The sequence below is a fragment of the Mytilus californianus genome, unplaced genomic scaffold (assembly GCF_021869535.1).
Source record: "Mytilus californianus isolate M0D057914Y unplaced genomic scaffold, xbMytCali1.0.p SCAF_10, whole genome shotgun sequence".
NCBI lineage: Eukaryota > Metazoa > Mollusca > Bivalvia > Mytilida > Mytilidae > Mytilus > Mytilus californianus.
Genome location: NW_026262582.1, coordinates 7228396 through 7241901, shown reverse-complemented (window position 1 = coordinate 7241901; position 13506 = coordinate 7228396). Strand labels below are relative to the sequence as shown.

The 13506-nt window shown below is 31.7% G+C and overlaps 1 protein-coding gene across 5 annotated transcripts in view; it reads left to right on the top strand.

The window, feature by feature from the left end:
- The first annotated feature begins 11988 nt into the window (after positions 1-11988).
- The window catches only part of LOC127717539 (titin homolog), a 107577-nt gene continuing 106059 nt past the window's right edge, over positions 11989-13506 (top strand). For all 5 annotated transcript variants that reach the window (XM_052223219.1, XM_052223217.1, XM_052223215.1 and 2 more), the window contains exon 1: positions 11989-12118. The gene's annotated coding sequence lies outside the window, so the exon portion shown is untranslated. The remainder of the gene's footprint in view (positions 12119-13506) is intronic.

Genomic DNA, 13506 nt, shown 5'->3' with positions numbered 1-13506 from the left:
ATGTAGGGTTAGATTGCTAATTAGACAACTATCCACGATAGACCAAATGATGTAGGGTTAGATTGCTAATAAGACAACTATCCACTATAGACCAAATGATGTAGGGTTAGATTGCTAATAAGACAACTATCCACCATAGACCAAATGATGTAGGGTTAGATTGCTAATAAGACAACTATCCACCATAGACCAAATGATGTAGGGTTAGATTGCTAATAAGACAACTATCCACGATAGACCAAATGATGTAGGGTTAGATTGCTAATAAGACAACTATCCACTATAGACCAAATGATGTAGGGTTAGATTGCTAATAAGACAACTATCCACCATAGACCAAATGATGTAGGGTTAGATTGCTAATAGGGCAACTATCCACTATAGACCAAATGATGTAGAGTTAGATTGCTAATAAGACAACTATCCACCATAGACCAAATGACATAGGGTTAGATTGCTAATAATACAACTATCCACCATAGACCAAATGACATAGGGTTAGATTGCTAATAAGACAACTATCCACCATAGACCAAATCATGTAGGGTTAGATTGCCAATAAGACAACTATCAACCAGAGACCAAATGATGTTGTAACGGCCACAAGTCCAGATTTAGATTCAAGTATGAATAATAAAGTTAGAACGTCATGGCCCAAAATAACCCCTCTTAGAGACATTCTAGCTAGTTACACTTCAAAGTATGGTAAGAGATTACATCTGTTAGGAAAGTGTTATATGTGGTAGATTTGAAGTATGGTCCCATCCTGACTATACATGAAATATTAGCCACTGGACATTAAGCAAGCAAAAAAAAGTCAATCAAAGTATAGTCAGGAAATATGTCTGTGAAGAAAATTTTGTAGTATCTATATTGTTATAGTTATCGCAAACAAGTGAATTTTAAATGAGAAAATGACCGTGAAAATAAAATATGATTTGGTGTGTCCAAAGTGTATGATGATTTTGGAGTTACAGACCGCTACATCAGGAAGGCAGAAAACAAAAGATTTAAGGCCTAGTATATATTAAATACCATAATATGTGAGGAACAAAATGACCAAAAGGGACCTACAAAGTATAGCCAAATTCATCTTTACAAAGACTTTAGTTTACCGATACTATGCAGTATGGGTTTTGCTCATTGTTGAAGGCCGTATCGTGACTATAGTTGTTAACTTCTACATCATTTGGCCTCTGGTGGAGAATTGTCTCATTGGCAATCATACCACATCTTATTTTTATGATTAATTATTTCTAAATTTATCAATGGAGAGTTTGAGAAAAGTATGTTATAAATCATATCAGTACCCTTGTCTTGATTCATGTTAAGAGGGAGCAGGATAAACTTATATTCTATTAGGCCAAATGATAAAAGTGAATAGATTTTCTGTTATAAAACTTTTGTGCTGGTGACCTCTATATCCACAGGTACAAGACAAGATTTAAGAAAAAAATATACTGAATAAACATATACTCAGGTATTTTTTAACTGAAGAACACAGCTTGTAGGATCGAAGTTTGTCAATGAATGAAATTACATAAAATATATTGATTATCATAGTAATTATAAACAGTTAATTATTATAATAGATATTTATCATTGTTTATTAGATATCTGTTGAAACCCTTAGGCTATTTTAATTTAATCTCATAACATGGGGTATATATAATACATCTATAAATTAATACATATTGTTATAAACTGCAAACTGTATATCCCCTGCAGGTATAATCCCATTAAATTGTGTCCTTATACTGAGGGTGTTATTGTTGGCTTTCCATACTTTTTCACACTACCTGAACAATTTGACAGGTAAAACTAAATTCATTCACCTGTGACATTAGATTAACTAATCTGATACTATTAATTTGTTTGTACTTTCTCTACCTGAACAGGTGTAAATATTGTTGATTAGATGAAGAGGGTCAAGAAAATGGACATGACTTTTTAGTGTTTTATAGATTAGTAATTTGCTAGAATTGATGTAAACGATTGGATATATAAAGTTTTGCAGAAGATTATATTTAAGGTAAGTTTTGAAGATTTTATTTATAAGATATATGCTTAAAATGCAAAAAAATTTTTTTTTTATAATTTAAAAAATAAAAAGTTTTTAAAGTTATTAAAGAAATTTTACATACAAGTAGCAATCACAAGATTATTAGTCTAAAGCAAGGAGACAGCATTACTTATAAAGCAAAATTATTGGTTCCATATAAGTCATGTAAGTACTTCCATAAAAGTACTGTAAAACAAAAATATTTTTGGAAAATGAAATAACTTCACTCACTGCAACATATATATATATAAGAGCTCATGATAATTTTGTTTTGACTCTATCTTTGCAAACAGCAATTGATCCAAACCATGCATGAAATATTTTCCACTGGACATTAAGCTATAACCTCAAGTATGACAGTGTATCTTTATATACATTGCCTCCTCTTCCTCCAACTGATGTTTACAAATTTACTACATTTCTTTCGTAAATATCCTAAAGGAAATTCATGTTAAGAAACCTAACTTCAAGAAATTTCCATTTATCAACTCGGAAGTCTATCATACACATTAAGCAACCAAAAATTACTGCAGCAGTGCAAAAAAAAGGCTGTATTTGAGTTAGTAAATATTACGGTAAATGGATCTAATCTACATCTTAGAAATAGAAAAATGAAGCAGGAGCACAAAATCTGTAAAAGGCAATACAAATAATAAATTCTAATAATTTTAAATCAACATTACTGTATAAAAAATTGAGCTAGTTTTGATTTACAGAATGGACATACACTTTGTCATTGTAGTCTTTTTTGTATCCAATTATAGCTTGATCTATATTTGTCTTGTAACTTCATTAGGGAGTTACTATAAAAGTTTGATAGTTTGTCATGAAGTTTGTAACCTTGTATCCTGGTTTATACAAAATGACCTCAAAATGACAGGCTTATTATTGTAATAACGGTCATTATGGTCAATTTTCACAAGTATAAATTTGACATGAATAAGCTTATCCATGTATACTTTTATATTCATTCAATGAGTCCTGATCTTTGGTTTCTCATCCTGAACATGTATGAAATATTTGCCACTGGATGTTAAGGAAACAACAATCAATCCTTATTTTTGGTAATATGTTTATATTGCAGCTTTGAATGTTACAGCTCATCACACCAAATTTTCTACAAATTTTAACTAGTTTCTGGTAATTATCCTGAACATGTATGAAATATTTGCCACTGGATGTGAAGGAAACAACAATCAATCCAAATTTTCTACAAATTTTAACTAGTTTCTTGTAATTATCCTGAATATGCATGAAATATTTGCCACTGGATGTAAGGCAAACATAAATAGGTAATCAAATAATCAATCTTAAAATCTTGCCTCTATTTATTGTAATTTAGTTGGATGTTTTTAAAATATTTGCTAGATATTGAAATTATTACTGTTTTATTGAAACAGATTAAGTACTGTTTTATTGCAACAGTTTGCTTCCGGCAATTAAACCTAGGATATACCTGAATTCACCTGAGCAATATTTGTTTTAATACCTATATGTTCTAAGCATCTCATTTTAGCATTCAAATAGAACTGATCAGCTGCAAGAACATAAGTTGCAGCCTGTAAATGTTTGGGTAAAAAAAAGATTACAAAAATTGGATTACAGAGAACATGATTTTATAGCAGTAATATTAAAATGCATACAAGGAATTAATTAGAATATTGATATGACAGCAAGCTGAAAACCACAAAAAAACAATCATCCAAGAAAGAAAACATGCTTCTAAACAATAAAGGGCAGCATATCTGTATACCAGAAACAAAGCACATGACAAAAGATAGTCATAAATGTTCAGAACTAGAATGCACCAAAGTAGAATTAAAGTGAATCCAAAGATTAAAGAAAGTGAATCCCAGGTTTGAAAGTTTAACAATGAATCATAACATATCATAACATAACCATAGATATGGAAAAAAATTCTTTAGGGGCCAGCTGAATCCCAACTCCTTGTGTGGGATTTTCTTGCTGTGTTGAAGACCATTTGGTGACCTGCTTTTTGGTCAGGTTGTTGTCTTTTTGACGCATTTCCCGGTTCCATTCTCAATTCTATTCCTTTACCAGTGGCGGATCCAGACATTTTCATAAGAGGGGGCCCACTGACTGCTTGAGAGGGGGCCCGCTCCAGTCATGCTTCAGTGATTCCCTATATAATCAACCAAATATTTTCCACAAAAGGGGGGGGGCCCTGAAAAACCCTCTAAATCCGCCTCTGTTTACATAGTGGACTTGCACTTAACTGTGGGTTCATTATTGTTTCTTTAATACCAGTTTTTTTTATGGATTTAACAAGTTTATGTGAACCATAAATTAAAATACATGTTTAAGAAGTGCAAATTTTCTATAGGCTTGTATTATGTAGATCTAGACTTTGGCAAACCACAAAATCACATATTAACAAAAATACAATTTTCCTCAATAAATGAAAATTGTTAATCACAAAAATAAATGAATCCAAAGTTGCTGGCTAGTAACTATGGGCTGATTTTTATGCCCCTACCATAGGAGATGGGGGCAGTAAGTGTTACCCTTAACTGTCCATCTTTCTGTCTTTCTGTCCAGCCATCCCATTTTTCTTCCAAAGCTTTAGTGGGGGCATTTGTGTCCTCAGACACATTCTTCTTTTATTTTCATGACCTCCCTGTAGGGGACGTGGGCATTAAGTGTTACCATTGACCTTCCATCTTTCCTTCTTTCCATCCTTTTGTCTTTCCGTTCCTCCATCCCATTTTTGTTGCAAAGCTTGAGCTGGGGCATTTGTGTCTTCGGACACATTCTTCTTCCTGTCATACAATTTCCATAAAATTTCTCATTCCTGTTCCTAGAATGATGAAACAGTACTGTCTACAAACCACAAATCAACACGTTTGACTTTTTTGTACCATGTTTTACTCCATCTTATTTAAAAGTGGGTTGTTGCTGTAACAATGGTTCCAAAATTAATAGTAAAGTGGAAGTTATCCTTTCAAAATTTTGACAGAGGCCACCATGAATTGGTTTACTGTTATATAATATCTGTAACACAGATGAACACACATTATTAATTTCACACGTCCTAGCCTAAATACTGTCCTCTTTTCCACTATTGTGACAGTACCCAATTCTACTTATCATCAAATGTTTACTTGCAATGATTTACAAGACTGGTGTCACTTATTGAGCAGGAACCGTTTTCTCTTCTCAAGCACATAACCCTGGTTTTTGGTTGGGTTCATGTTGCTCAACCTTTAGTTTTCTGCATATGTATAGTGTTTTACTGAATGTTGTTTGTTTTTTTTTTTTATTTTCTTTCTATTTGGCCATTGTGTTGACTGTTTAATTCGATTTTATTATACCCCACGCAAATTTTTTGCGAAGGGTATAATGTTTTTGAACCGTCCGTCCGTCTGTCCCTCCGTCTGTCCGTCCGTCCGTCCGTCAGTCTGTCAGTTCTGTTTCTTGTCATCGCAAATCCTCTCAAACCACACAACAGAATTTCATGAAACCTTTTCAGATAATAAGGACATACTATGTAGATGTGCATATCGACAGGAATTTACGAATCAATTTTTTCCCAGGAGTTACGCCCCTTTGAACATATTTGCCCAATATACTACTGCAACCTTTTGTCATTGCAGCTCCTCTGAAACCACACCACAGAATTTCATGCAACTTTGTAGATAATAAGGACATACTATGTAGATGTGCATATCGACAGGAAATTACGATTCAATTTTTTTTCTAGGAGTTGCGCCCCTTTGAACTTATTTGCTTTAATGTACTACTGCAACAGTTTGTCATCGCAACTCCTCTGAAACCACACAACAGAATTTCATGAAACCTTTTTAGATAATAATGACATACTATGTAGATGTGCATATTGACAGGAAATTACGATTCAATTTTTTTTCTAGGAGTTACGCCCCTTTGAACTTATTTGCTTCAATGTACTTCTGCAACAGTTTGTCAACGCAACTCCTCTGAAACCACACAACAGAATTTCATTAAACTTTGTAGATAATAAGGACATACTATGTAGATGTGCATATTGACAGGAAATTATGATTCAATTTTTTTTTCTTACACTTATTTTATTTCTCCAATGACAATGTGGGGACGTGGGGTATGTGAGTGCGCTCACTAAGGTTCTTTAATTATTTTTGATTGCCACCTTGGTATACTTCTCCTCTTTTTATTGGAATTCTCAACGTAAATTTTGACCATTCAGAATTTAATGTCTTTATAAGTGCTTAGAAGGTAACTACCCAGAAGTATTTATACAAACTGTTTACAGAGGTTCATTCAGAGTAGGTCATACAATTACCCCATCTACAATAAACTGGCCGTTTTTGTTTATTTTAAAGTTTTATAACAAAATGACATTGTTTTGTTTAGATGATAAATAATTTTATTTATTTGTGTTGGGTAGTGAACAATGGTGTTTAGAAATACTATGGGTTGGGATTACATGTATTAAGGATTACATGTAGACATTTTTACAGATGAAATAATTATTCTTATATAAAGTTTAGTAATGTACATGTAACAGATTTATGTACTAAGTCTTGTTATGCTCAACAAAGGTTAAGAACTGGGGGCAATAAACAGACCAGTTTTTGTACCTTTAATGTGTGGTCTTATTGGATATAGTTGTCTCGTTGGCCATCATACCACATTTCTACTTTTATACAGCTTTTGTGACGAGTGAACCAACACCTTCTAACGGAAAAGCTGGTAGAGTAACCAAGATGGATATGGTGTTGTCTCTACATATTATATTTTATACAGCTTGTTGAAAATTCTCTAGATTGTAATGTTTATTTGCCCATTTTACAGTCGAAGGGCCATTACAGTCCATGTGTCTGTCCATTAATCTTACTCTTAAGAAAAATAATTGTTAGATTTTAAGATGACATACATTATTTCATTATAAACTATTGTTTTTAATGTCTGTGTACAATAGAGTGATATAAACATTAGTTTTTTTTCTTTGTTTGACTGACAGGTCTTTCAAATAATGGACTGACAATACATGTAACAGATACATTTAAAATACTCTCTTTGGAAACATCAAAATGTTTAAAATTCACACAGGAGAGAAGATGTTGACAACCAAAAGACATCTATTGGTACATCAATTAATTTAAAGAATTACATTGAAACAAAAATGAACTTTAAATTGCTACAATAGCGTTTCAATATTTTGGATTTTTTTGGTGATATTTGATGAAATGCTTAAGAAGGTAAACATGTATTCCAGTACTATTACCAAGTTTTGAAATGACACATGAAAAGCATTATGCTCAATTTTGTCACAATGTCCTGATAGAAAAAAAATATTTTGAGTTTAAATTTGCAAAGAATGACAAAATGTGTTTTTGTTTCTTGTTTTTTTTTTCGTGGCCTGAAGCATGCATACCTGTAAGCCAATCAAGTGTGACCGTGAATACAAACGATTATCCTACTTATCCTTTGGTAGAATGAAATCAAAATATTTAATGTTCAGAAAGGTATTTAAAAACTTTTTTCAGCTATTGAAACTTTTCAACTCCACATGCTTGATCAATTTATGGCAATGCAAATTTAATATTTGAACGTATTAATTGTCAATTTTTTCCGGACATCTTAGAAAATGACTCCAAATATAAAGCTATCACAATCAGCATTATTTGTACTATACAATTTCTTAGGATAAAAAAGAAGTTAGGCCTTTAGTGTTATCTAATATATTCATAAGAAAAAATCTAGAACAGGATTAAATTGCCCCCACCCCCCACCCCCCCGCCTCAATAAAAAAAAAAAAAAAGAAGAAAACAGGTTTTTGTTATGCCAATGTAACTGTCATTTGCAATTGTATCTGCTAAGTTGTCATTTTACACAATTGTGATTAACAGCTACTTTTTATGCCCAACCTACTATAGTAGTCCAAATAATTATGATGTTTTGTACGGCTTTTTGATATATTTTTTGTATGCCTTCCTTCAAGAAGGCGTAACAGCAAAAATAAAAAATAGCCTTTCTAGATGTCATAATTATTTGGACTACTGATATAGATGAGAAGCATTATGTGAGCAATAGGATCACAGTTGAACTTATTATTTCTCGTAGATAAATTAAATTTTTGCACTTAGGTATTGCCTGGTATTGGTCAGAGTATTGGATTTGGAATTTAATCTTAACAAAACTTGCAGAAGTTTCACAGTTTCAACAGTTTATCAAATATTGACAGTGTTAAGCTGATGCGTTATGACAATGCTCATGGAAGCATATTAAGTGTTAATCAATGGAAATATCCATGAAACTAATCCTGATGGATATCAGTCTGACTCTCTCTAAAGATATTCTAAATAGATCACAGACTTAAAATTCAGCAATATTATAAAAGGGAAATTTCCACCAGGCCTGCATTAGTTTACTTTGATATCTATTCTTATATTTGTGTATTTTTTTCTATAAACTAGTTGATGAAAGAAACTGCTATTTTATCTACTCAAGGTTGCCTTTTATTTGGACTGTTAAAAGAACAATATTTGGATTGGGATTGCTGGCCATCGCCTAAATTTCCTTGGACATCTATTACCATGGTACCTTTTTATGCCCCTGCCGTAGGCAAAGGGGACATTAAGTGTTACCTTAGACCATCTGTCCTTCCTTCCGTCTGTCTTTCCGTCCTTCACTCATTTCCGTCTTTACGTCCTTCTGTCCTTCTATCTCATTTTCAAAGCTTGAGCCGGGACATTCATGTCCTCAGACACATTGTTCTTTTATTTAACAAATCTTTGTTGTAATTGCTTGAAAACTTGGTGGTTTTTGTTCCATATTTATTAACTTAGAATTATTGAATAATACAGCAAACCAACTATTTTGTGACTTTCATGAATCGAAAAAAAAAACGCGAATATAAATCATCGCAGATTGGTTAAACTTTGATTTTTTCCTTTTACAAATATGTCAAGAAAATTAGAAAATTGGGAAAATAAATTTCTTGCAAAGTCTACTAGAAAGGGCTCAATGCAAAATAAAGTATCCACAAAAATAAGTTTGTTTACAGTAATTGGATATTGACAGACTGTCAGAAACATCTGAATAAACTAGTAATTTTGTGAATGCAAATACAATAATAAGAAGAAAAAAAAGAATATCCCGTGGCTATGAAAAAAGAGAAACTGATTAGAATTGGAACAAATTGGACGCGGCTGTGATGAAATTAATAAGATTTTTACATTGACTTGTAACAGTGTTTGTATCTATGTGTCAAATTTGCCTGGAGTCGAAGAATGTGGAGATAAATTCAATATGATACTGATTTAAAATTAAATTGCTATGAAATGTTAACTTGCCTTCAGAAATATTGGTTACGCAAATTTAATTTGGAATAAGGTCAATATTAGTTTTGTCCTAGCTACATGTACATGTATAGAACATATGGGATATATATATATATATATATGAAGAATGAACACCAATTTAGATAAAAATTAGTTATTTATGTTTGATGTTGTTGAGAAAGGGCATTTTTAAGCCAATAATTATCAATGGCATATAAAAAATATGCTACATGTTTGAAGATTTCACTGAACATTCTTGTCAAAATCATTGAATTTCAAATGTTTCTAAAAAAAAAGAAGATGTAAAAAAAATCTGACAGTGTCTTAATTGAAATACCAAAATAATTTGCATCAATATTGCAAAATTCTCCATCTTTGGACAATAGAATAGAAATTTTAAAGTGAGATTAAATCATCATGGAAATGAAAAGAACAAAAGAAATATTGAAAGTATGGTCAGAAAAAATGTCAGACTAGCTAGAAAAATGGCTGGATCACAACATCCATGATGCTTTGATTTTTTAAATTTTGTATATACATAAACAGATTTTACCGCTGGAATATGATACATATCTACACCTGTGACAGTCATGTTTTCTTAAACAGATCACTTACCAGATGTTTTAAATTAAATAATCAATTGCATGGAAAAAAAATAATATCTGATTTACTGCTTGCATGGGACTCGAGGTTCTTGAATAAGTTGGACTATCTTGCATGTAACCCAAATTTTGGTTTGGTCAGATCTAGTATTTTTCAAGGTTTCTTATCGCATGCCTAAAGGAAACTATCACAAAACTGCTAATAATTTTGTTGTACATGCAATTGAAGGCAAGATTGTCTTTCAAACAAGCATATTCATAGAGACTGTCTGAGTGAATGTAGTGAATAAGTTTGATATGTCTGGCATGATTTATAGCTATTAATAACTTAGGGCATCTTAATCTTGTTATACTTGAAGAAAATGATGTTTTGGCATGCAAGCCTTATTAATGCCATCACAATGGTAATTTCAGAGAATATTTATTAAATTCCTGTGAGTCAATACAAAAAGCAAGAACAAGTAAATGTCATCTTAAAAGCAGTGTATACAAAATGTTTGTAACATCTGTAGAATAAGGGTAATTATAGGAATCCCACACTACTTTGAAACTGGAAAAAAAGCATTTAATCTTATTTAAGTTGTTTAATGGCAAAAATCCTAGAAAAATAGTTGTCAATTTCAAATTTTTGGTACCATGATTTAAAATTCAAATTCTTTCCATTCACGGCAATTATGAGTCCTATTCAGAATTACTTGTATAATAAGTCTTTGAAACATTTGTAAGAGGTGGGATTTCCTTGGCCTCTGATTAAAGCACTAAGTTACTGACCATGACCAAAATGTTTAACAGTAAAACATAACGAAAGGTTATTTATTTCGTCTACATCTTCCGATATCATTTACGAAACTTGATGAATGTCCTGGAATACCCCTGGAATTTTATGTTACCAAAAGGGTTAAGCTTCAGGTGTGAAGTAAGGGGACATTTATCACATTTCCTTATCCTGGTGCATCTTTTTAACTTATTTTAATCAAACAAGGAAGGGATGGATATTGGAATCAAACAAAGATAACAGAGTTCAAACAATAGAAAAAATGTTTTGCTTTTGGTCTTTTTTTAACAGGCAGTAACCTTTTCAGGAAGTTTCTCTGACTTAAGGATTAAGGTTTGATAAATGAACTGTAGTTTAAGACTATAGCACAGATGTGTTACAGCAATATTATATAAAACTGTAAGTGACAATTTTTCACAATTGTCAGTGAATAAAGGGTTGTTGAACTTTTCTGTATGTAAAATTGACTGATTGGTGGTTTCTTAAGTCGGCCCACTACCACAAATCTTGTATACAATCATTTAAATAAACTACATTATGTTACATAGGGATTATAATGACGGAAGAGTTTCTTGGTTTAAAAAGGGAATTAGAAAAAAGGGTGAAAAATTGTTGTCATTCATCACGTGAAAGTAGATATTTGGTGCAATAAGTTTAACATAGAGTTGTTGTCCTTTGTTATGCAACGTTGACAGAAAAGTACAAGGCATTGTGTTTCAAAGTCAATAATTAATGTTTCAATTCAAGAAAAAAGATATTAGGCTTTCATTCAATGAGATTTAATGTTGAATAGAGAGTTATTACCCTTTGTTATGCAACGTTGATAGAAAAGTGCAAGGTTTCCAAGTCATTTATCAAAGTTTCAATTCAAGAAAAAATGAGTATGGCTTTCATTTGATGAGATTTAATGTTAAATAAAGAGTTATTGCCCATTGTTATGCAACGTTGATAGAAAAGTGCATTGCATATTTTATTGTATTTCAAAGTCATTCATCATAATTGCAATTCAAAAAAAAAAGATAGGACTTTCATTCAATGATATTTGATGTTGAATAAAGAGTCATTGCCCTTTGTTGTGGAATTTCACACCTTTTACCAAACAAATAGCCAAACATTACATGGTCATTCATCAACCTGATCAGCTGACAAAAAAATGAAAAAAATACCAGGTTAATCTTATTATTGAATTGTTATAATATGATTTATTGATTTAATGTTTCTTCAATTCTTAAGATGATGTTCAAGAAATGATGATATAAACAGTCCTCTGAAAAGAAACATAAAAGACTGTAACAGATTGTACCGCTATAACAACAAACGTTATTACTCAGTGTTAAAGACGGAGAAATTTTCACTAGGATTTTAGAAGCTTGAGGTAAATGAATTTTATGACAGTTTACGATTTTTATTGTTGATATATGACAGTTGTATATGTATGTTATTTGTAACAGTTGTGGCAGACTCTGTGCGAGGGTGTTTGATTAACGTTGCATCTGTTGCAGTTCATTGTCATTATATTAGTTAACCCAATATATATTTATATTTATATAATGCAACTTGATGTTTAGAAAATATTGATTATAATTTTAAATATAAACTTTACCGTATGTATATTATATGTATTTTAATGTTTGAGTTTTGTTAATGGTTCTTTTGAATCTTTTTTGGAAGGTTTCAAATTTTGTCATTTGGGATAAATAATTGTTGGTAAGTTGATGACTTTTTACTTTTTGGTGATTTGCGATTCTTTTTACTTTGGCCCTATTGACGTTCTCCCAAATGAATCATATAAAACCAATGATATATAGTTGTACTCAGGTAATCTATGATTTTATTGTATATATAGTTGCCATTATGGATTCTGTGGATTTGCATCACTATAGACCAGCCTGTACTGATATAAACAATTTGGACACTTATAGAAGCCCAGGCCATATTTTAGAAATTGTGGAGTGCTAGTCCCTTTTATTTCCATCTCTGTGATATTTCTAATACAAGCAATTCAATATTATTATTATATTTCTTCGGTACTACTGAACAAAATGACTTAATATTAGCATGAAAGTAATATTTAAAAGGAATAACAACGTCGTCACTTCAAAGGTTTCATCTGCATTACCGCCCTCCTTTCAGTAACTCGTTAATTGGTTTAATATCTGGCATGGAAGTTGATTCTCCGCATGTGATCGATCAAATCACTGACACTTTTCGGTCATTTTCGTGTTCACGGAAAACTACGAACAGAGGTCTTTTTGTCGTATATACGTGCGAAGTAACCCTAATAGTCCATTCGTTACATTCCGTTGATGTACGCTGCCGAATAGAGTCATTCGTTCAATTTTTATTTTAGTCCAGTTTTCCTATTTCTGGTTAGTTCGATCTTAATAGTACCGACAGCTATCACATATGAAATTGGAGAACAAGGCTGGGTCATTTTCAATTTTAATATTTACAGACAGTTAAAAAGCCATTTCCGTAAGTTAAGAAGATGATTGTACAAAAAAAACCGTTTGGACCCCCTTTTATTAAATTCGAATAATCTAAGTCTTTCGTGTATTAGTCAATTAAAATATTCACAATTCTAAACGGTTCTATCCTTTAATTATAGTTCTTGATACATAAACTAATTCATGTAAAATGAATTTGCCGTAAGACAGATAGCGTCAAGCTCATTTTGTCGGTTTGTTTTAATTTTTGCTGCAGTTTGTTATATTAATACAAGTATTCCACTATAAACACTTATTAAAAAAATTTATGTTTACG